A 25,685-nucleotide genomic window follows, 5' to 3' on the forward strand; every position below is an offset into this window, starting at 1 on the left:
TGCTATGCAGGTGGTAGTTCTTCCTAACAGGTTTTCTATATAGGCTGGTTTTGATTTGAATTAAATCATTTTTCGTAACCTTAACATCCAAGAAATCACTCTCATGTACAGAATACTTTAAAGCTAAGGAACGTAGTAGTATTGTTCAAATAAGCAAATAATTTGTTTAAATCGGCCTCAGTACCATTCCATAGCAAAAATATGTCATCCAGAAATCTAGTGTACCAGCTAATATGCTTACTGTGTTTAGCATTAGATAATGCATGAGTTTGTTCCCATTGTACAAGGGAAAGGTTGGCGTAGCTATTGGCACAAGATGTGCCCATAGCCACACCAACTTTCTGTAAATAATAGATGTTCATCATGTGACACTGCTGCAGTCATTACACTTGGGTTATCTTGCCGTCAGGCGGTTCCCCAGCCGGCCTGAGTTCCAAAGTCTTGGTCCGGCGGCAGTTGCTGTCACCTCCGCACTGACGTCAGTGGTATATAAGATGCAGCCGATGCCATTTTCTTCAGTCTTTCTTGCCGCGCAGTGCCCGAAGCAAAAGCAGTTAGCATGTGCAGGTCGGCCTACTCCTGAGATTTTCATTCCAAATCCAGAACCGGAGTCTTCTACAAAGCTAAGTACCCTGTTGGGGAAACTTTTTCTTGCCTCCGACCGATGTCAGTAAAAGTTAATAACTGTATTTCTTGTGGGAAGCAAATACCTCATAAGGATTTCCATTCTTATTGTTTCCCATGCCTAGGCCCAGACCACGACGTTACTGGTTGTCAGTTTTGTGCTAGGTTTAATAAGCGCACTATTAAACGTCTGTTTGATTTTGCCCGACATTACTTTGGCAGAAAATTTAATTATACCATGGTGTCGGAAATTCCAACGACAGGTATTCATAAAAAGCGCAAAGACAAGGACAGGCATCTGAGGCCCAAAACTGACTACGAAGCCTCTTCCAAGCCAGTCACCGGTTCTCCGGTTTTCAGTGAGGCGCCTTCGCAGCGCCTGACAACTGCTTCTGCAGAACCACAGGCTGTCCCTGACCCCCACATGGAGATGGCTAGGCCTTCGGACACACTAGCTTTTCAGCAGACCGAAAACAATCCTGCAGAGGGATCCGGAGTACCTGAGCTTACCCACAGCTTCAGAGGGTGTCTTCAGACCTACTCAGCTAAGCATTAAACCCTCTTCTAAGTCAAAGCCCCCTTTAAAAGCTATGAAACAAGTACAGCATTCTCCAGGACAGGCCTCCATGCCTAAGAAACAAATGCTCAAAATGGCCGAAGACCTAATCACTCTGATCAGGTGTTCCCATCCCCCACCGGATAAAAGGCCTAGACAGGATGCAGATTATGATTCATCCGACCAGGGGTCCATTTCCTCAGATTCATCCTCAGACCTGGGATATTCTTTACCCCCTTATGAGGATTCTGATGCTGAGGAATCTTTTCCATCAGCGCCTCCACCTGAGGACTACTCCTTTGGGGAAACCTTACATACCATGAGGGAGCATTTCCATTGGGAAGGCCAGGATTATTCAGAATCCAAGAAAAGGCTCAGAGACTTCCTATTATTACCTCAACACAGACCCCTGGCTATTCCGCCAGTGCTAGATATTGTGGATGATGTGTACACTGAATCTAGCTTAAATCCTGATTCCTTACCTCCAGCTCCACTTAAACCGGACAGATATTAGAGTCCCTGACTTGCACAAATTTCTGTATAAAAGCCCTGTTGCTGATCCTGAAACTATTTCTCAGGGTCCCAAAGGGGTTAAGGCCTCATCAGCAAATAATCCAGTTCCCTCTGACAGAGATTCCAGAGTAGTAGACAGATGGGGAAAGAAAGTATATACATCTGCAGCTTTAGCAATGAAAGCTTTAAATTGCCAGTTTCACATGCTAAAATATCAGTAATTTTTAATGTCTCAGTTGAAACAAAAAAATGCTTCCAGATACAGATCCTAATTTTAAAGAAATGCAGGATTTATTGCATGCCGTTGAACAAGTGGGAAGGCGTACTTTGCAATGTGGTTTTGATTCTTTAGAGGCTTCATGCAGAGCATCAGTTACAGGCTCTGTCATTAGAAGACATGCATGGTTAAAAGGACATACATTACCAGATCATGCTAAAGCTAAATTACTGGATGCACCTTTACAGCAGGGTGTTTTATTTGGAGTTAAGGCAGAAGAGGTATTAAAGAAAATGGAGGATAAGTCAAAATCTATGCAAACAGTGAAGGATTTCTTACAGGTTCATCCTCTTCGATTTAGTAGAAACTGGCCAACAAAGAATTGGTCCTTTCCAGTTAATGACAGACCTCAAAGGGGCAGATACAGATGGCCAAGAGGTAGAGGTCAACCACAAGGTCCTTACAGGCCTCGACAATGGGGTGCATCAGGCCAGAAAGAAGGGGAAGACGGGCACCAACCATATAAAAAACAGCCCCAATGACTTCCCACTCCAGCTGCCAGACAACTCACTCTTGGCAGCCCCTTTGGGAGGAAAACTGGCACTTTATCACAATTGGCATATGATCACCCAAGACAAATTGGTTCTCAATATTTCAAAAGGTTACAGGTTCCACTTTCACACTCTGCCAAGATTAAAAGGAATGCCAAATCTGCCACTAAATCAATGGGCAGAGGCCCAAAAACAAATTATGGCATTCATGAACATGGGAGCTATTCAAAAGGTACCACCACAGGAACAAGGGCAAGGATTTTACTCGACTCTTTCTGGTTCCCAGAAAAGACCAAGCCTGGAGGCCCATTCTGGATCTTTCTTCACTAAACACTTACCTGGATGTTCCGAAATTCAAAGTGTTGACATTACAGCAGCTTCTTCCTATGCTGGGCAAGCAAGCTTGGCTCGTGATTTTGGACCTCAAGGAGGCATACCTGTACGTTCCCATCAGACAAAACTGTAGAAGATACCTCGGGTTCTTAGCTGGTCCAATGCACTATCAATTCTTTGCACTGCCCTTTGGATTATCTACTGCACCCAGGGTCTTCACAAAGTGCCTGGCACCAGTAATTGCATTTTGCAGACAGAAAGGAATTCAAATGTACCCATACCTGGACGACTGCCTGAATCAAGCAGAGAGCAAGGACATTCTTCTACAGCATCTGGCGTTTGTAAAAAAAGTTATTAAGTTGCCCGGGGTACACGGTAAACAAAAATAAATCAAAACTAGTGCCCTTACAAGAGATAATATTCCTGGGTGCCAGCTTGAACACAACGGCCCAGATGGCTTTTCTCACGCCAGACAAGCAAGGACAACTGACACAATACTTTCAATTGATGGAAACAAAGACCCAACTCCCTGCAAGAAAAATTCTGCAGGCCTTGGGCTTCATGGCATCTTGCATACTACTAATTCCATATGCCAGACTGCATATGAGGAAACTACAATGGTACCTAAAGAATGTATGGTCTCAACACTGTCAAAGTTTGGAAACAGTTATACCACTAATACCTTGCCTTCAACAGGAGTTTCGATGGTGGGCTCAAGCTTGTCACCTCAACAAGGGACAGCCTTTCACTCAACCCACAGCCAGGCAAACACTGACAACAGATGCATCGGATTACGCCTGGGGAGCACACATGGCAGAAAAATGTATTCAGGGCAAGTGGCCCGCAGAACAAAGGCATCTTCACATCAATCAAAAAGAGATGCTAGCTGTACAAAATGCCCTTATACCTTTCAAGGACCTGTTGCATCCAGGACAACTACTACTAAAGAATAACAACGCTACAGTTATGTGGTACATAAGCAAGCAAGGGGGCACTCACTCCTACCCCCTCTGCAGCCAAGCCATGACCTTGTGGAACACAGCTGTTAACTACCAAGTTAATCTACAAGCACAATTCCTGCCAGGAGAGAAAAACACACTGGCAGACGACTTAAGCAGAAATATCATGGATCAATTGAATCCTCGAATATTCAGAATGATAAAGAAATGGTGGAGCCCGGACCTAGATCTGTTTGCCTCCCCAATGAATTGCCAGCTAAAGAAATTCTGCACAAGGAGTTACCATCCGCAGGCATGGAAAGTGGATGCCCTCTCATTCAGCTGGACAAACCTACAAGTATATGCTTTTCCACCACTGCCCCTTTTCCCAAAGGTACTCATAAAAGCCAGGCAAGAAGAGCCAAAAATGATCCTGATTGCACCAGACTGGCCACGCCAGCACTGGTACCCAATCGTAAAAAACTTAGCACAAGGACTACCCTGGATTTTGCCTCAAATACCACATCTGCTGTCTCAGCACAACAGTCATTTACTCCACAGCCAGCTGAAGACACTAAACCTAGCTGCATGGAAGATTCCCTAGCCACGCAAGCAATGCCTCTCTCCAAAGCAGTTATGGATGTCATTCTGGAGGCCAGAAGGCCTAGTACCAGGAAAGCCTACTCAGATAAATAGAAGAGATTCTGTGCCTGGAACCAGGCTCACAGCCTTGACCCTCTTGTGCCAAACATTCCTCAGATACTACAATATTTGACTGAGATGCTGGACAAAGGCCTCTCCTTTTCATCCATCAAGATCCACGCCTCTGCCATCTCTGCACATTACAACACGGATCCACCAATTTTCTCTAATCCTTTGCTAAAACAGTACCTCAGAGGGGCTAAAAACATAAGATCGCCCCGTAGAGCACCTTCTCCAACTTGGGACCTCATCTTTGTTTTGGAAAAATTAACTTTACCTCCTTTTGAACCAGCTAGCACGGCAGAATTAAAATACATTTCTTGGAAAACTGCTCTGCTCCTGGCAATAACTTCTGCAAGAAGAGTTTCAGAATTACAGACACTAATGGCAGTGGAACCTTTCCTCATTTTCCACCAGGACAGGGTGTCCTTAAGAACTAATCCTACGTTTATGCCTAAGGTGGTTTCAAGTGAGTCTCTAAACCAAACCATTCACTTGCCTACTTTTTATCCAAAACCACAGAGTAAAGGGGAAAGACTACTGCATTCATTGGACATTCACAGGCAGTTACGCTTCTACTTAGACAAAACCAAAACTTTCAGAAAATCTGAGCAATTATTGGTAGCATACACTGCAGCAGCACAGGGAAAAACTATTTCAAAACAGACCATTTCCAAATGGATTGGACATTGCATACGTTTCTGCTATACGCACCATGGAAAACCTGTGCCTAACAGCATTAGATCTCACTCCACCAGGGCAACAGCCACTTCAACTGCCTACCTCAGAGGAGTACCTACCAAGGATAATTTGGAAGCAGCAACATGGAGTTCTGTGCATACCTTCACCAAGCATTACCATCTGCCTCTATACTCTAAATCCAGAGCTAGCTTAGCCTCTGCAGTGCTGCAGGGCCTTATAGCCACCCCTAATGCCTTATAGAACCAACCATTCTACCTCAGCTTTGGGATTCTACCCAAGTGTAATGACTGCAGCAGTGCCACACGATGAACATAGTACAGTTTTGTACCTACCATAAATGTAGATGTTCGAGTGTAGACACTGCTGCAGTCCACGTTACCCTCCCTCCTTCCCTTCTTACTGGCTAGTACGTACCTAGTTCCTCTACCTTTTACTACCTATGGGGAGTATTTGCTGGTAGCTGAAAGTATGTTTGCATTTCTTATCTATGTTTTATTACCAATTTGAATTGCCTACCTATTTGGGGGCACCTGACATCTGGGGCAAGAAAAACTGAAGAAAATGGCGTCGGCTGCACCTTAAATACCCCTGTCGCACTGATGTCAGGGAGGAGGCGACAGCAACCGACGCCGGACCAAGACTTTGGAACTCTGGCTGGCTGGGGAACCGCCTGACGGCAGGATAACCCAAGTGTAATGACTGCAGCAGTGTCTACACTCGGAACATCTACATTTATGGTAGGTACAAAACTGTACTTGTGAAAAATGAAAACATTGTTGGTCAAAATGATGTCCAACAGTGCACATATTAACTCACATTTATTCCTGGCATGATTTGTAATATTAAGTAATTCCCTTACATTGTCAATACCCCATTCATTGGGGATGACAGTGAAAAGTGATTCTACATCCATGGTCGCAAAGAAACAAGTGCTATCACCATTAATCTCAGCCCATTTCAATCTAAGAGTTTCCAAGAATGTTTTAGAGTCTTTAAGCACACTATCACAATCCTTCAGTAATGGGTGTAGATTTTTTTTTAACAAAAATCGAAAGGGGCTCTGTCGCTCACCCTTTGCTAGATACAATGGGGCGCATTGGTGGTATATACAGACTTTTATGGATCTTGGGTAACCCGAATACCTCTGGAATAGTAGGGCTGCTCACAGTCAAATACTCAAATAATTGCTCATTAATCATCCCTGTAATCAACAGATCAAAAATCAAAATGGAAACCTTATCTATAATGCCTTTCACAACAATGCATGATGCAGATTGATATGTTACATCATTATTTAACAATTCAAACATTTGTTCAAGATATAGTCCCTTGTCTAGGACAACAATCCCTCCTCCTTTGTCGGCACTGGCAGGCCATATCTGAATAGAGTTCATTAGTTTCAACTCTTCAGGGCTTTGTATTCAGATTTGCTTAAATTATAAAAAGTCTCAGAGCAATTACCAGCATTTATTACCTCTCTAATCTGTTTGTCACATACTTCAATAAATGTGTCTATAATAGCATTACTGGGGGGAACATATGTGCTGGGCTTCTTAAAAATACATTTATTCATTTGAGTGTTAGTACCAAACATAGTTCTTAAAGTTAGACTGTTGCCAAACAGATGCAAATCTCTTAGAACTTCAGGTAGATGTGCTTTCTTCACTGGCACAAAAGTTAAGCCTTTATTTAACACCATAGTCTGAGTTTCAGTAAGCTTATGAGAGGAAATATTGAAAATTAAACCTGCCTGAATCCTTTCCTGTTGTGCCCTTCCGGACTCCTTGGTATTTGCTGCTGCCGATTCCTTGAACGTCCCCTGATGGGTAAAGGGTTCTGTAGCAAAAAGCGATGCACTTTGTTAGTTGAGCTGGACCCTGCTGGTGTCATCATTCCGTTGCTGGAGGTTTGCAGATGCCTGCCATCTTTAGGTCTTACGACTGGTATGCCATCTCCATTTGGAGTCTGCTTACTCATATCCATTAAATCAATAGGTAATTGTACAGAAACGTTGGTTGCACCTGTACAGTTGATAGCCATGTTGCTACTTTTCACGTACGTCGCATGTGATGTGGAGGGTGTGTTAGGTGTCTGCTCATTCAAAATAGCACTTCGCTGCCTCGCTGTTGCGATTGGCTCTTGCGACGATAGTTGACATGCATTATTCATAAGGGGGACATTTTCTAGCCCAAGAGAACACATTCTTACCACCTCTGCCGGCTAGCCATGGCATTGTGGAACACAGCCTTGAGCTGCCAAGTGCATCTACAATCGCAATTCCTGCCAGGAAAATTAAATACACTGGCAGACGGACTAAGAAACCTCATGGACCCACACGAGTGGAAACTGGAACCAAGGATTTTCAACATGTTGACAAGCAAATGGGGGAGGCCAGATATAGACCTGTTTGCCTCTCCCCAGAACTACCAATTGGACACATTTTGCACAAGGACTCCCCACAAACAAGCATGGAAAGTGGATGCTCTGTCCTTCAGCTGGGAAGGAAAACCTATCAGTCTGCCCCCCCCCCTCTGCCTCTGCTCTCCAAAGTACTACTAAAAGTCATACAGGACAAACCAAGGATGATTTTGATTGCTAAAGACTGGCCGCGCCAGCACTGGTTCCCCCTCCTGCGCAGTGTGTCATGGTTATCTTCATGGTACCTGCCTCAGACTCCTTCCTGCTGTCTCAGCAGGAGAACCAGATTCTGCACCCTCAGCTTCCAGCACTGAACCTTGCAGGCTGGCTAATTACTTAATCTCTCCTTTACCATCCCTCAGCAAACCTGTGATGGATATCATCTTAGAGGCAAGGAGGCCTAGTACTAGAAAATCTTTTGCTAAAAAATGTAAAAGATTCTGTGCCTGGAGCCAGTCTCAAGGGATGAGCACAGCAGCGCCCAATTTACCTCAGATTTTACAATACTTAACTGAGATGCTTCACAAGGGCCTGTCTTTTTCCTCCATTAAAATTCACGCCTCAGCCATTTCAGCTCATTATAACACACAACCCTCCCCTCTTCTCTCATCCACTGCTCAAGCAGTTCCTCAGAGGGGCCAAAAATTTGAGACCACCCAGGAGAGCTCCAATCCCAGCCTGGGACCTTAACTTTGTCTTGGAGAAACTCACTCAACCTCCTTTCGAGCCAGCTGCTACTACAGACTTAAAATTTATTTATTGGAAAACAGCTTTCCTCTTAGCAATCACTTCAGCTAGAAGGGTATCTGAATTACAGGCCCTTACGGCAGTGGAGCCTTTCATCATCTTTCATGCGGACAGGGTGTCACTCGCTACCAATCCATCCTTCATGCCCAAGGTGGTGTCCAGTGTGGCTCTTAATCAGTCCATTCATTTGCCAGCCTTCTTTCCCAATCCACAGAATAAAGGGAAACGCATACTGCATTCCTTAGATATGCACAGACAACTTGGATCCTACTTGGACAGGACTAAACCTCAAAGGAAATCTGAACAACTGTTGGTAGCATTTGCTGCAGGGGCAGAGAGGACGGCTATTTCAAAGCAAACCATTTGTAAATGGATAAGCCATTGCATTAATTTCTGCTATAAGCACCATGGAAAACCTATCCCCCCAGTGGATCAGATCTCACTCCACCAGGGCTGCATCTACCTCTACAGCCTTTCTCAGAGGCATCCCTACCAGGGATATCCTAGAAAGCTTCTACCTGGAGTTCTGTACATACTTTCACCAAGCATTATAATTTGCCAATTTTCTCTAAATCCAGAGCTGGCTTTGCCACTGCAGCTTTGCAGGGCCTTATAGCTGGCCCTAATGCTATCTAAACTCCTCCTCCCAACCATAGCTTTGGGAATATACCCAAATGTAATGACTGCAACAGTGAAACACGAAGAACATAGTACAGTTGTGGTACACTTACCATAAATGTAGATGTTCAAGTGTATTCACTGTTGCAGTCCTGGTTACCCTCCCTCCAGCTTCCTAACTTCTTTTTGCTATACCTCTACTTTCCTTTACTATGCTTAAAAGCCTTTTTGGTGTATTTGCTTTTTTGTTGGCGGTATATCTTTGTGCTTTTACATTTACTTGCTTCCCATTAGGGGGGCACCTGACATCTGGGGCAAGAAAAACTGATGTAATGGCATTGGCTGTATGTTTTATACCCCCTGACATCATGGAAGAAGGGACTGCAACAGATGCAGGACCCAAGACTTTGTTAATCAGGCCATCTGAGGGCAACTTGCAAGCAGATAACCCAAATGTAATGACTGCAACAGTGAATACACTCTAACATCTACATTTGTGGTAAGTGTACACAACTGTACTTTGTGCTTTCAGCTACTCATCTGATGAACTATACAGTTTTAAATTATCAATAAAAAGAAATGTCTTTGCAGTTTTTCTGGGAGCCAGATTCTAGCCATGGCCTAATCTGTTAAGTAGACAGCTTAATGGGTTACGGGCGTGACAGATGAGCAACGGTGACACAGTCACCCTGGAATATACCTCTTTGGATTTTTATCCCTGGGATAATAATTTGTCCTTTATCATGGCTTAGATGCAAAGTGGTTTTCCAGTGTTTCATGGTCATTTTAATGTAATTGATCAGTGTAGGGTGTATCTTCTAAATCTTTAAGCTCTCCTTCACCCATGAATGTGGGATGATGTCAGATGCTTTTTTTTTTTTTTTGCAAACTATCCATGCCATACCTAGATTCTTCCTGTTTTTACAATTGTCCATTATGACTTTAACAACAAATGATAATTTCTTACGTATGACTTTCTTTTGTTACCCTTTTGTTCTATTGCCATGATTGAGTTTTCTTCTAAATGAATATAAACTCTTGTCGGCATCAGTTCCAGTGTGTAGTTTATTAAAAATCCTTTTAAAAAATCCTACTGCAGATCCTGAGACCATTTCACAGGGACCCAAGGGCATCAAGACTACTACTGCCGAAAACCCTCCCCACTCTGATAGACACTCCAGGGCACTGGATAGATGGGATAAGAAAGTATACACTTCTGCAACTTTGGCCATTAGGGCCTTAAACTGCCAGTTTCATATGTTAAAGTATCAGCAGCATATCATTGGATTGCTTAAACGGAAAATTGTGTTGATTCCTGATTGTGCTGAAAATAAGGATTTACAGGATTTAATGCATTCTGCTGAACAAGTTGGAAAGCATACTTTGCGATGTGGTTGTGATGAGGGCTGCTGTCACTCCGTCTGTAGTTAGAAGGCATACTTGGCTTAAGGAGCAATCGTTGCCAGATCATGTTAAAGCTAAATTGCTGGATGCTCCCTTAAATCAGTACCACCTGTTTGGCAACAAAGCTGAAGTAGTTCTTAAAAAGATGGAGAAAAAAGCTAAATTTATGCAAACTGTTAAGATTTCCTACAAGTGTAACCTCCAAGATTTAGTAGGCATTGGCCCTCCAATAATTGGTCTTTCCTGCCTCTTCCAGGCCTTCAGTCCAAACTCAGAACCAGCAGAACACCCAGGCTTCTGTCCCGGGGTACGCACAGAACTAAACAGTGGGGGGCTCCCACTTCCAAATCAGGGAGTAGTAAGACTCCCCCCTATGGTAAACTGTCTCAATAACTTAACTTTAAAACTTCCAAGCACTTCTCAACTGACTGCTCCTTTAGGGGGAAGAATGCAGGCAAAAAACTGGGAACTCGTTACCCAGGACAAATGGGTGTTAAATGTAGTTTCCCAAGGATACAAATTTCACTTCCACACATTACCAACCCCAAGCAGTTGACCAGATCTACCCACAAATCAGTGGGCAGAGGCTCAAAAACAAGTACTCTCTCAAGCATAAAGGGTATTCAAACTGTACCAGAAGAGTCAAAGGACAAGGTTTCTACTCAAGACTTTTCCTGGTACCCAGAAAAGACAACTCTTGGCGTCCTATCTTGGACCTTTCCATATTAAACACCTTTTTGGTGATTCCAAAATTCAAGATTTTAACTCTTCACCAGTTACTTCCTATGCTAGGCAAAGATGCCTGGTTGGCAACACTGGATTTAAAAGAAGTCTACCTGCACATCCCAATCAGGGAATCTTGCAGAAGATACCTATGCTTCAAAGCAGGCTACATGCACTATCAGTTCTCGGCACTGCCCTTTGGCTTATCTACTGTGCCCAGGGTATTCACAAAGTGCCTAGCTCCAGTCATTGCATTTTGCAGGCAAAGAAATATTCAAATATACCCATACCTGGATGATTGTCTAATTCAGGCAGAAAGCCAGGCCATACTTTTGCATCATCTGGCATTTGTACAAAAGGTGCTAACTTGTCTGGGGTACACCATAAACAAAAAGAAATCGCATCTGGTACCCTGTCAACAAATTATATTCCAGGGAGCAAGCTTGAACACAACTTCCCAGATGGCCTTCCTCACGCCAGAGAAACAGATTCAGATGGCCTTCCTCACGCCAGAGAAACAGATTCATTTGACAACTTACTTCAAACTAATGGCCACAAAAGCCCTGCCATCTGCAAGGCAAATACTACAAGCCTTGGGGTTCATGGCCTCCTGCATTCTACTAATTCCATATGCAAAACTGCCTATGAGGAAATTACAATGGTATCTAAAAAGGGTATGGTGTCAACATTCTCAGGATCTAGAAGCAATGATCCCTATCATACCTTGCCTACAGTTAGAGTTCCTTTGGTGGGCAGAGGCTTGCCACCTAAACAAGGGACTACCATTCACTCTACCCCCTGCCACCCAAACCCTAACAGACATATCAGACTATGCATAGGGGGCTCACCTGGCAGGGAAGTGCATTCAGTGCAAATGGAACCCAAATCAAATGCACCCGCATATCAATCAAAAAGAAATGTTAACTGTACAGAATGCTCTGACAGCCTTCAAGGACCACATTCTTCCAGGACAGTTAATGGTAGGGATGGACAACGCCACTGTTAAGTGGTACATAAACAATCAGGGGGGTACCCATTCTTACCCCCTCTACAGACTAGCCATGGCTCTGTGGAACACAGCCTTGAACTACCAAGTGCATCTACAGGCTCAATTCCTGCCAGGAAAACTAAAATCTCATGGACCCACAGGAGTGGAAACTGGAACCAAAGATTTTCAACATGTTGATAAATAACTGGGGGAGCCCAGATATAGACCTTTTTGCCTCCCCCCAGAACTACCATTTGGACAAATTCTGCACAAGGACTCCCCACAAACAAGCTTGGAAAGTGGATGTTCTGTCCTTCAGCTGGAAAAATCTTTCAGTTTATGCCTTTCTTCCTCTGCCTCTCCTCTCCAAAGTACTACTAAAGATCAAACAGAACAAACCAAGGACGATACTGATTGCACCAGACTGGTACCTCCTCTTGCGCAGTTTGTCACTGCTGGCTCCATGACACCTGCCTCAGTCCCCTACCCTGCTGTCACAGCAGGAGAGCCAGATTCTGCATCCTCAGCTTCAAACCCTGACAGCCTGGCTAATTTCCTAATCTCTCCATTAGCATCCCTCAGTAAACAAGTATTGAATGTCATTTTGGAGGGAAGGAGGCCTAGTACTAGAAAATCTTAAGCTGAAAAATGGAAAAGATTCTGTGTCTGGAACCAAACTCAAGGGATGGGCACAGCAGTGCCCAATTTACCTCAGATTCTTCAATACTTAACTGAGATGCTTCACAAGGGCCTTTCTTTTTCCTCCATCAAAATTCACGCCTTAGCCATTTCAGCTCATTACAACACAGAACCACCCCTCTTCTCTCATCCACTGCTCAAGCAGTTCCCCAGAGGGGCCAAAAACTTAAGACCACCCAGGAGAGCCCCAACTCCAGCCTGGGACCTTAACTTTGTATTGGAAAAGCTCACTCTTCCTCCTTTTGAGCCAGCTGCAAGTGCAGAGTTAAAATTTCTATCTTGGAAAACAGCCTTCCTTTTAGCAATTACTTCAGGAAGAAGGGTATCCAAATTACAGGCCCTTATGGCAGTGGAGCCTTTCATCGTCTTTCATGCGGACAGGGTGTCCCTCAGGACCAATCCCTCCTTCATGCTCAAGGTGGTATCCAGTCTGGCTCTTGATCAGTCCATTCATTTGCCAACCTTCTTTTCTAATCCACAGAACAAAGGGGAAAGGATCCTGTACTCCTTAAATGTGCACAGACAACTTAAATTTTACTTGGACAGGACTAAACCTCAAAGGAAATCTGAACAACTGCTGGTGGCATTTGTGGCCATTGCATTCATTTCTGCTATAAGCACCATGAAAAACCTATCACACAGGGGATTAGAACCCATTCAACCAGGGCTACATCTACCTCTGCAGTCTTTCTCAGAGGTGTACCTACCAGGGTCATCCTAGAAGCTGCTGCCTGGAGTTGTGTACATACTTTCACCAAGCATTACCATTTTTCTCTAAATCCAGAGCTGTCTTTGCCACTGCAGTCTTGCAGGGCCTTATATCTGGACCTAATGCTATCTAAATGCCTCCTCCCTTACTTTGGTTTGGGAATCTACCTAAATGTGATGACTGCAGCAGTGAAACATGAAAAAAATAGTACAGCTGTGTACACTTACCATAAATGTAGATGTTCGAGTGTATTCACTGTTGCAGTCCTAGTTACCCTCCCTCCAGCCCCCTGACTTCTTTTGGCTATACCTTTACTTTCCTTTGCTATGCTTAAAAGCTATGTTTTTTGTGTTTCACTGTTGCAGTCATTACATTTGGATAATCTGATGGCAGGTTGCCCTCATTCGGCCTGGTTTACAAAGTCTTGGGTCCTGCATTGGTTGCTGTCCTTTCTTCCATTATGTCAGGTCGTCAGGAGTATAAAACCTGCATCCAACGCCATTGCATCAGTCTTTCTTGCTGTGCGGTGCCCGAAGCAGAAGCAGTTTGCAAGTGCCGGTCGGCCGACTCCTGAAATTTTTGTTTTCGAGTTTCAGAACTGAAGTCTTCAACTTTAAGCCAAGTACCCCGTTGGGGAAACTTTTTCTTGCTTCTTACCGATGTTAATAATTGCATTACTTATGGAAAGCAAATACCTCACAAAGATTTTCATTCGTACTGTATTCCTTGCCTATGCCCTGACCACGACGTACCTTGCTGTCAGTTTTGTGCTTTATTTAATCAGTGCAGTATCCGTCGTCGGTACATTTTTGCCTCAAAATATTTCGGTTCTCTGTTTAATTATCCAGAAATGTCATTAGTTAGCCATCTGACTACCGGGATTCTGAAAAAATACAAAGATAAAGACAGAGAGGCCGCCGAGGTCCGAAACTGCTGACGACGCTTCTCCTAAGGCAATCGCCAGTTCGCCTGTACTCAGTGAGGCGCTTTAACAGCCCCTGATACCCGCTACTTCTGATATGCAGGCCTCTACTGAAACCCATTCAGAGTCCGGTATGCCACAAGAGGCTTCACCTATGGAACCCGCGGATGTCTCTACCTTGGATGGGTTCGGAGCCGCTGTGCAGGCACCGGCTTCTGAGGGTGTATTCAGGCCTACAGAGTTGCATATTAAATCGACTCCACCTTTATTGCTAAGGCCTAAATATCGATCTATGTCTAAAAAAAACTACTCCAAGGCCACGTGACGTGTTCAGGCCCCTATGCTTAAAAAACAAATGATCAAAATGGCTGAAGATCTATTTACTCTAATCAGGGGTAGACGACCCCCCCCCCCCCTGCAAGAGACGTAGGACTGAGCTTGATTATGAATCTTCTGATCAGGTTTCTGTTTCTTCTGATTCTTCTAATGACATGGATTTGTCCATACCTACTTATGAGGATTCTGATGCAGAGGATTCCATTCCCTCTGCTTCCCCTCCTGAGGATTTTTCTTTTGGGGAAACTTTACATACCTTAAGGGAGCATTTCACTGAGAAAGTCAGGAATTTTCTGTTTCAAAAAAGAGGCTTAGGGATTTCCTTCTGCCTCAGCATAGACCCTTCGCTATACCTCCTGTACTAGACATTGTTGATGTGTTTTCGGAATCCAGTATGGCCCCTGATTCCCTGCCTCCAGCTCCTAGTAAACCTGACAGATACTACAGGGTTCCTGAGTCCCACAAGTTCCTTTTCAAAAATCCTGTTGCAAATCCAGAAACCATTTCTCAGGGACCCAAGGGCATTAAGGCTTCTACTGCTAAAAATCCTACCCCTTCTGATAGAGACTCCACTGTGCTGGATAGCTGGGGTAAGAAGGTTTATACTTCTGCAACCTTGGCAATCAGGGATTTAAACTGCCAATTTCATATGTTAAAATATCAACAGCATATTACTGGACTGCTTAAACAGAAAATAATGTTTCCTGACTGTGTGGAAAATAAAGATTTACAGGATTTATTGCATTCTGCTGAACAAGTTGGAAAACATACTTTGCAGTGTGGTTTTGATTCTTTAGAGGCCCCCTGCAGGGCTGCTGTTACTGGGTCTGTGCTTAGAAGACATGCTTGGCTTAAGGAGCAATCTTTGCCTGATCATGTTAAAGCAAAATTGTTGTAAGCTCCTTTAAACCAGGACTGTCTGGCAATAAGGCTGAAGAAGTTCTAAAAAAAGAAGGAAGATAAAGCTAAATCTATGCAAACTGTTAAAGATTTCTTACAAGTGCAACCTCCAAGATTTAGCAGGCACTGGCCTAATAAGAATTGGTCTTTTCCAGCTCCTTCCAGATCCTCTCAAGCCAAACCCAGACACTCCAAAAGCACCAGGATTCAGTCCCAGGGGACTTTCAGAACTAAGCAATGGGGGGGGCCTCCACTTCGAAATCTGGAAATAACAAGACACCCCCCTATGGTAAACAGTCTCAATGACTTCCTTTTAAAATTACCAAGCACTTGCCTTTTAGCCGCCCCTTTGGGGAGAAAGATTGCTCTTCATGCAAAGAACTGGGAACTCATAACCCAGGACAAATGGGTTGTAAATATAGTGTCCCAGGGATACAGATTTCATTTCCATACATTGCCAACCCCAAACGGGTGGCCAGACCTGCCCCCAAATCAGTGGGCAGAGGCTCAAAAACAAGTACTTTCCCCTATTAAACATGGGGGCTATTCAACCAGTACCAGAAGAGGAAAAGGGACAAGGTTTCTATTCCAGGATCTTTCTGGTACCCAGAAAAGACAAATCATGGCATCCAATTCTGGACCGGTCTACTCTAAACACCTTTCTGGACATTCCAAAATTCAAAATGCTGACTCTTCAACAGTTACTTCCTATGCTAGGCAGAGATGCCTGGTTGGCAACTTTAGATTTTAAAGGAGCATACCTGCACATCCCAATCAGGGAATCTTGCAGAAGATACCTACGCTTCAAAGCAGGCTACTTGCATTATCAGTTCTCTGCACTGCCCTTTGGCTTGTCTAATGCACCCAGGGTATTCACAACATGCCTGGCTCCAGTTATTGCATTTTGCAGGCAAAGAAATATTCAAATGTATCCATAACTGGACGATTGTCTAATTCAGGCAGAAGACCAGGGCATACATCTAAATCATCTGGCGTTTGTAAAAAGGGTTCTAACTTGTCTGGGGTACACCAAAAATGAAAAGAAATCACAACTGGTCCCCTCTCAACAGATTATATTCCTGTGTGCAAGCTTGAATACAACTGCCCAGATGGCTTTCCTCACGCCAGAGAAGCAAATTCATTTAGTAACTTACTTCAAACAAGTGGCCACGAAAACCCTGCTATCTGCAAGACAAGTACTGCAAGCCTTGGGGTTCATGGCCTCCTGCATTCATCTAATTCCATATGCAAGACTGCATATGAGGAAACTACAGTGGTACTTAAAAAGTCTATGGAGTCAACATTGTCACAGCCTGGAAACAATGATTCCTATCATACCTTGCCTACGCCAGGAATTCCTATGGTGGTCAGAGGCCTGCCACCAAAACAAGGGACTGCCATTCACACTACCCCCTGCCGCCCAAACCCTAACTACAGATGCATCAGACTATGCATGGGGGCTCACCTGGCAGGGAAGTGCATTCAGGGCAAATGTAACCCAAATCAAATGCATCTACATATCAATCAAAAAGAAATGTTAGCTGTACAGAATGCTTTGACAGCCTTCAAGGACTACATTCTTCCAGGACAACTAATGGTAAAGGTGGACAACACCACGGTTATATGGTACATAAACAAGCAGGGGGGGTACACATTCTTGCCCCCTCTGCAGACTAGCCATGGAATTGTGGAACACAGCCTTGAGCTACCAAGTGAACCTACAAGCTCAATTCCTGCCTGGAAAATTGAATAAACTGGCAGACGGACTAAGCGGAAATCTCATGGACCCACACGAGTGGAAACTGGAACCACGGATTTTCAACATTTTGACAAGCAAATGGGGGAGCCCAGACATGGATCTATTTTCCTCCCCTCAGAACTACCAGTTGGACAAGTTTTGCACAGGGACTCCCCACAAAGAAGCCTGGAAAGTGGGTGCTCTGTCCTTCAGCTGGAAAAGCCTATCAGTCTACACTTTTCCCCCTCTGCTTCTGCTCTCCAAAGTTCTGCTAAAAGTCAAACAGGACAGTCCAAGAATGATTTTGATTGCGCCAGACTGGCCACGCCAACACTGGTACCCACTCCTGCGCAGTGTCACAAATATCTCCATGGCACCTGCCTCAGACACCTTCCTTGCTGTCTCAGCTGGAGAACCAAATTCTGCACCCTCAGCTTCCAACATTGAACCTTGCAGCCTGGCTAATCACTTAAATTCACCTTTATCATCCACCAGCAAACCTGTGATGGATGTCATATTGGAGGCGAGAAGGCCTAGTACTAGAAAATCTTATGCTGACAAATGGAAAATATTCTGTGCCTGGGATGAGCACAGCAGCGCCCAATTTACCTCAGATTTTTCAATACTTAACTGAGATGCTTCACAAGGCCTGTCTTTTTCCTCTATTAAAATCCACGCTTCATCTATTTCAGCTCATAAGACAGAACCACCTCTCTTCTCTCATCCTCTGCTCAAGCAGTATCTCAGAGGGGCAAAGACCTTGAGACCACCCAGGAAAGCTCCTACCCCTGACTGGGACCTTAATTTTGTTTTGGAGAAGCTCACTCTACCTCCTTTCGAGCCAGCTGCTACTGCAGACTTAAAATTTCTTTCTTGGGAAAACAGCCTTCCTTTTAGCAATCACTTCAGCTACAAGAATATCTGAATTACAGGCCCTTATGGCAGTGGAGCCTTTCATCATCTTTCATGAGGACAGGGTATCTCTGAGGACCAATCCATCCTTCATGCCCAAGGTGGTTTCCAGTGTGGCTCTCAATCAGTCCATTTGCCAACCTTCTTTCCCAATCCACAGAATAAAGAGGAACGGATTCTGCATTCCTTTAGATGTGCATAGACCACTTGGATTCTACTTGGACAGGACTAAATCTCGAAGAAAATCTGACCAATTGCTGGTAGCATTTGCTGCAAGGGCAGAGGGGAAGGCTATTTCAAAACAAACAATTTCTAAATGGATAAGCCATTTCATTCATTTCTGCTATAAGCACCATGGAAAACCTATCCCCCATGGGGATCAGATCTCACTCCACCAGGGCTGCATCTACTTCTGCAGCTTTTCTCAGAGGTGTTCCTACCAGGGATATTCTGGAAACTGCTACCTGGAGTTCTGTACATACTTTCACCAAGCATTATCATTTACCAATTTTCTCTAACTTCAGAGCTGGTTTTGCCACTGCTGTCTTGCAGGGCCTTATAGCTGACCCTAATGCTGTATAAACTCCTCCTCCCAACCATAGCTTTGGGAATCTACCCAAATGTAATGACTGCAACAGTGAAACATGAAGAGCATAGTACAGTTGTGTACACTTACCATAAATGTAGATGTTCGAGTGTATTCACTGTTGCAGTCCTGGTTACCCTCCCTCCAGCCCCCCTACTTTTCTCTAGCTATACCTCTACTTTCTTTTGCTATGCTTAAAAGTCTTTTTGGTGTATTTGCTTTTGGTTGGAGGTATATTTTTGTGTTTTTTAATTTTATTGGCTCCCCATTAGGGGGACACCTGACATCTGTGGCTAGAAAAACTGATGTAATGGCGTCGGATGCATGTTTTATACCCCTGACGACCTGACATCATGGAAGAAGGGACAGCAACCGACGCAGGACCCAAGACTTTGTTATTCAGGCTGACTGAGGGCAACCTGCCAGCAGATTACCCAAATGTAATGACTGCAGCAGTGAATACACTCGAACATCTACATTTATGCTAAGTGTACACAATTGTACTTTTTGGTGTATTTGCTTTTTTATTGGAGGTGTAACCTTGTATATCTATATATTTAATTGCTTCCCATTAGGGTGGCACCTGACATCTGGGGCAAGAAAAACTGATGTAATGGCGTCGGCTACATGCTTTATATCCCTGACCACCTGACGTCACAGAAGATGAGACAGCAACCGACGCAGGACCCAAGACACTGATAATCAGGCCGACTGAGGGCTTCTGCAAGCAGATAACCCAAATGTGATGACTTCAACAGTGAATACTCTCGAACATCTACATTTATGGCAAGTGTGCACAGCTGTACTTTCCTTCCCTTGCTGTGCAACTCCAACTGAACTTTGTTACTGTTTTTTTACTGAAGCTCCAGAATGTCTTCATGTAGCTTCCTGTTCCACTTGTTTTTCCTAAATTTGCAGAATCACTGTTCTGTCTTGCTGTGACACTACCAGAGTTGGGTTTTTTTTACACTAAATCCTTCACTTCACAGGTAATCTATAACTTCACAGTCTATTTCTTTAACTTCTCCATTATTATCCCCTTTTTTCTATATTCCCCCTGTGTTTGTAGAGTTTAATCCTAATTTTTGTTTTGTAACCATTGATGTAAAAGAGTTATTTTCTCTTATCCCTCACAATCTGGGACTTGAATGGTTTTAGGAAATGATGGTGGAATTTAAGTTCCTAAAAGCAAAGGCGTTCCGGTTAGTGTTGGAGAATATATAATTAATATTGAACAATTTCATTTATTTTCAGAAGTATTATCACCAGTTGGATGGAATTGCAGTGGGCGCATCATGTATACTCATAGTAAATTAAGGTGAAAATATCTCAGTTTTCCAGAACATGGTTTTAAGACACTTGCTGTAAATTTATTATTAAGTCCCAGGAGAGTTGTTGAATTCAATCTAAGCTACCAAATAATTATTTGCATTGGTTTTAAATTTGACTAATATATCAAAGATGTTCAAAATAAGTGCTGCTTGGTTGGAACATGGTGCATAAGATTAAATAAAATGGGGTTTATCTACTGTTTTATGTTCACAGACAATATAACGTCATCTGTCATCTAGGTCACTGTTAGTTTAGTCTCAGGCTTAGAAATTTGGGCCAAAAAGGTACATTTGGATGTAGACATTCAGAAGGACTTTGTAAATAAAAGATGTCTTACAAGTATATAGGTAAAAATGTTTTTCAAATTGTTACCTACATTTTGAGAGCAAGCACCCTTTTTCACAGAAGGAAAGTATAGTAAAGGGGCAGATGTTACGGGCAGCTCGTATGACAGCAGTTAAGGAAGATTTGAAAAGGGAATTAGATTACATTGAGAGGTTGTTTTTTGAAAGAGGGTATCCTGATAACCTTATCAAACCCATTAAATACAAAGTGTTATTGGGTTGGTGGAATAAATATCTACCTTTACTGGATATGCCAGTACTTGATGGCGTTGTAAGTGTGGCAGATGCTCCCAATGCACATTTATAGCTAACAAAGAAGAACTATGGCTACCTTTTCCCCCCAGTTAGATACCGAGCAGCAGGGTGCTGTAATTCAACAAAAGGGTTAATGTATATTGCATATTGCACATCCTGTTGGCCATTTTATGTAGGCAAGGCAGAACATAGTTTGAGACAAAGAATTCATGAGTATATGTACGAAATAAGTAGGAAGAAAGAGACTAATTCCTTGTTTCGACATGTGGTTAAGTATGCCAAAGCAGATTAAGTTTTGGGTTTTAGAATTAGTTAAACCACAAGAAAGGAGTGGGGATTGGGAATCCAGGCTGGAATTCCAGGAATTAATATGGCTGTTATGCCTGGATGCCTGTGTTTGCCCAGGACTGAATGATCATATTTCATTAACCCCTGCCCTACATCTAAGGGCTAATAAGTTATAATACATATACATGTTATATTATGAATGTAAATATCAACAGAAGTATATGAGATATATTTATATGGTACAAATAAGTTTTTAATGTTTTTAACGTGTACTTTTATGTGTGTATTTCTATGTGTAGAGGAGGTTAGATAAATACATTGTATTACTATGGTGGTATTAAAATAATGCATATTAGCAAGGGGTAACTTGGGGGGATGGTTACAATAGGACATTAACCAATGAAAAATGAAGTATGGCTTTATATTTGTGGCAGGATGTTATGATAACTGATTTTGATGAAGTTTGGTGTCTGGAGATGAAAGTGCTAAATCCCTGTTGTGTGCTTTAGTGAGTAAAACATTTTATAAAATACTTTGAGCCACATTCTCATTATTAGGAATTTTGACATGGGACTTTTGGAACTGCCTTTATTGGTGCTGAGTTGTTGCCAGCTGGAGTTGTGTGTGTTAGTTTGGCGTTTCCCCCAGCTTTATCCACAGGATTTGTTGGTTCTTTTTTGCAAAATGTTTCATGTCTAGATGCCTTTACTTGTATTTCTCTTCAAATTTCATTGGTGCTGCCTCTTTTTGTATTTATTAGTTTGTGTCTTCTCCTTTGCATAAATATTGCACCATATTAAATTTCTTATTTTCCATATCCATATTTCTTCATATGCCTCCTGCTCCATCTATTTTTCATTATTCCATCATGTTGTGACAGGACCTGTTAGACATTCTGCACTAAATCCTTCACTTTGCAGGTATTCCATGACTTCAGCTTCTATTTGTTTTACTTTACTAATCTTCTATTTTATTTTCCCTCTTTCTGATATATATATATATTATTTTTTTTTTCTTTTTTTCTTTTTTTTTTTTTGCATTGAGTTTTTCCATATCTGGGTGTCTTTGCCTGTATTTCTCTTCAAATATCTTTGGAGCTGCTTTTTTATGTATGGATTAGTTCAGCTTTTTCCTTTGCATAAATATTGCACTATATCAGTTCTGTTTTTCCCATGTTCCTGTTTCTTTTTATACCCTTCAAAAATCTCTGTTTTGTTGTTTATATTTTTGCACTTCCTCAGTCGCTTCTTTTTCCAAACATCCCAAGGTTTCTTGGTCTGTATAATGCTTTTCGTGAATCTGTTAAGTTAATGAACACAAATTTGCATGTGAACCTTTTGACAGGTTTTTCTTGTGCAAGTTTCAGGTTCAAGTGTGATGTAGCTGATGCTCTTGTAGATGTTCCAGTAGAAGCTCTGTTAAGTATCACCTTTACAGTGTGTTGTACACATAGCTCAAGATGTATTGTTTTACCTTCTTCATTTGGAGGTCACTTTTATACTGTTTTTGACATAATTCAGCAGTCTCAGCTGTGATTCATAAACTTTGTGCATAGTCTCACAGGGTTGGTGTTTTCATTATCCCTGCACAAGTTATAGGGGGACTTTTGTATAGTGGTGGCCAAGCATACACACAGCTGCTTTCCCAGTAGAGTTTGGGTATACAGTTTATATGCAGATAAAGATTCACAGCATAGTTTGTAATTCACAGATGATTGAGTCGTGAACTACTCTGTGGAGTGTGGATGTTGCAGACTATCTGTAGCTGCTCAGTGCTAGACTTCCAAGAAGGCGTGGGATGTAACATAGTTCAGCTGTACAACTATGGCTTGGAATAACATCCCACAGAACATATGATAAATTAACTGATGCAGCGGTACATCCTTCTGAGCTGATTTGTGATCTAAAGAGCAGGAGGGTATTTCTCTTCATTTGCACTTGTGTTTAAGTGCTAATTTGTTCAGTTATAGATTTTTGTTTTATAAAAAATAGTTGTTCAGTTTTGTTTATACAGTCACCTCTCTGTTGCTACATTGCAGAAGTGGTTCTGGGATCTGATTTATAGGGTCACAGGAAGTTGACCCTAAGGCCCTTACAAGCCTAGCCAAGTTTTATCCTTATTTCCACGATCCACACCTAAATACCCCTGTCCAAGAGAGACACAGGTGGAACCCCTAGGGTGAAGTTAAGGTTACCCATCCAATAGTCCAGATTGCGTTTGAAGAGGGCCAATGAGGTGCTCTTCATGACATGAAGCGGGAGTCTGTTCCAAAGGTGTGGTAACCTCTGGGAGACAAATCTATCCCTCCAGCAGGTTCTATTAATGTCATACTAGGTTAAGGCCATTTGAGTGAGTTATCTGTGTACTATTTGACTTGCGGATAAAGCAGGATCAAATATTGCTGTATATGCAAGGCAGAGATCACCTCTGAACAGTCTGTAGGAAACAGAATAAAGTGACAGTGATTTCAGACAGCCCTTATAGGACATATAGTGAAGACCTTGAGTTTTCCTTAAGAGGAACCTTTGTGGTCTCCCCAATTGCTGCAGGTGCTTGGGAAAGGTACATACCAAAAGGGGCATTGTACTCCGTTATTGACCTGATGAGGGTAGAGTACAGGGAGGTTGTAACTTTTTTTCTGGTGGCAATGCCCTTACTTATGAGTTGAGCAATGTAGAATGCCCTTCTTACCACTGTGAAGACATGATGATGAAAGGCAAGATTGCTGTCAGCCTGTGTGCCCAGGTCTCTCACCACTGAGTGCATACTTAGGGTGTTATTGATGTGGTAGTTAGCAGGAACATCACTCTTACCAAAAGGGATAATACAATTTTTGCATTGAGTTTAAGGCCATGAGTTTGGCACCAGTCATTTGTTTGAGCAAGACCCTCTTGTAGGATGTTGCTATTGTTTGGAGATTCTGTGACCTCTCCCAGTTTGCAGTCATCATCAAACTTTGTCACCCACAGACTTTTAAGTTTAGCTTGCAGTTCGGAGAAATAGATTCCAAACAGTAGAGGTCCCAGGACTGATCCCTGTGGAGTACCACTAGTTACAGGTCTGCTGTTGTAGGTGGATACCCCTAATGTTCTTCGTCTCACATTGCTGCAGTCATAACCTGTGGGTAGTCCGCTGTCCTCGGTCGGCCCGAATACCAAAGTGTTAGGCTGGCGTCGGTCATAGTCGCTCTGATCTGACGTCAGTACGCAGTGGTACTAAAGCGCATGACCGACGCCATATCCTCAGTCTTTCTTGCCGCATGGTCCGAAGCAGAAGCAGCGTTTGCAAGTGCCGTGGCCCTGAAATTTTCGTATTCTGAGTTTCAGACCAAAGACCAAGTTGGGCTAAGTACCCCGTTGGGGATTATTTTTGTCTTTTCTTGCCTCAGTTAAATCCGGATGTCAGAAAAAGTTAATAATTGTATTTCTTGTGGGAAACGGATACCTCATAGGGACTACCACTCTCTCTGTATTCCTTGCTTGGGGCCTGAGCACGACGTAGTCGGGTGTCGCTTTTGCGCTAGATTTAATAAGCGCACCATTAAACGCAGGTTAGATTGTGCTAGACTTGTTTTTGGTAAGCGGTGCAACTACAACATGCCGTCGGATCCTCCGACGCCAGCTACCGCTAATAAGCGAAAAGAGAAATCGTTAAAGTCTAAGCAGGATGAGTCGTCCGTTGCGGACGCCGGTTCTTTGGAAACTACGGTGGAATCTGTGGATCCAGCCGAGGTTTCAGCTGAGTCTCAGGGGGAGCCTTTAATATTGCAGGAATTGGCCTCTCAGGAGTCAGGTCAGGCCGAGGGGTCCTCTCAAGTTTCTGTAGTCCCTTCTTTACATAAGGTTGTTAGGCCTTCTACTTCTGTCACTAAAGCACCTTCTAAAGCTAGGCCTGGTCTTTCTGGCACAGGCGTCAGCCCTAGTTCTGCAGGCTCTGTTCCTAAAAAACATATGCTGAAAATGGCAGAGGATTTGATTACTTTAATCAGAGGTTCTATGCCCCCTCCAGATAAGAGGCCTAGGGTAGAGACAGAGGTGGAGGGTTTTCAGCATTCCTCAGATTACTCTGAGTCTTCAGCTGAGGACATTCAGGATTTTCCTCCCTATTCTGATTCGGATGCAGAGGACTCCTGTCCTTCTGCTTCTCCTCCAGAGGATTTTTCTTTTTCTGAAACCCTGCATTCAATGAGGGAGCATTTTAAGTGGGAAGGTCAGGATTTCTCCGATTCTCATAAGAGGCTTAGGGAATTTTTGTTTTTACCACAGCATAGGCCCTTGGCCATTCCCCCTGTTTTGGATGTTGTTCAGGATGTTTTTTCTGAGGCTTCCCTTAATCCTGATTCTTTACCTCCGGCCCCTGTCAAGCCAGACAGGTATTACAGAGTTCCAGAGGCTCATAAATATTTATATAAGAGTCCTAGAGCTGACCCAGAAACTATTAGCCAGGGACCTAAGGGTGTCAGGGCTTCTGTAGTAAAGAATCCTAGAGCTTTGGATAGGTGGGGTACAAAAGTGTATACCTCCTCCACACTAGCTATGAGGGCTTTGAATTGCCAGTTTCATATGCTGAAGTACCAGAATTTTCTGTTAAGTCAGTTGAAATCTAAGGTAGATGCTTTAGCTGAGGGTAT

The sequence above is a fragment of the Protopterus annectens genome, chromosome 1.part2, assembly GCF_019279795.1.
Source record: "Protopterus annectens isolate FY-2018-M chromosome 1.part2, PAN1.0, whole genome shotgun sequence".
In the NCBI taxonomy this organism is placed as follows: Eukaryota; Metazoa; Chordata; order Ceratodontiformes; family Protopteridae; genus Protopterus; species Protopterus annectens.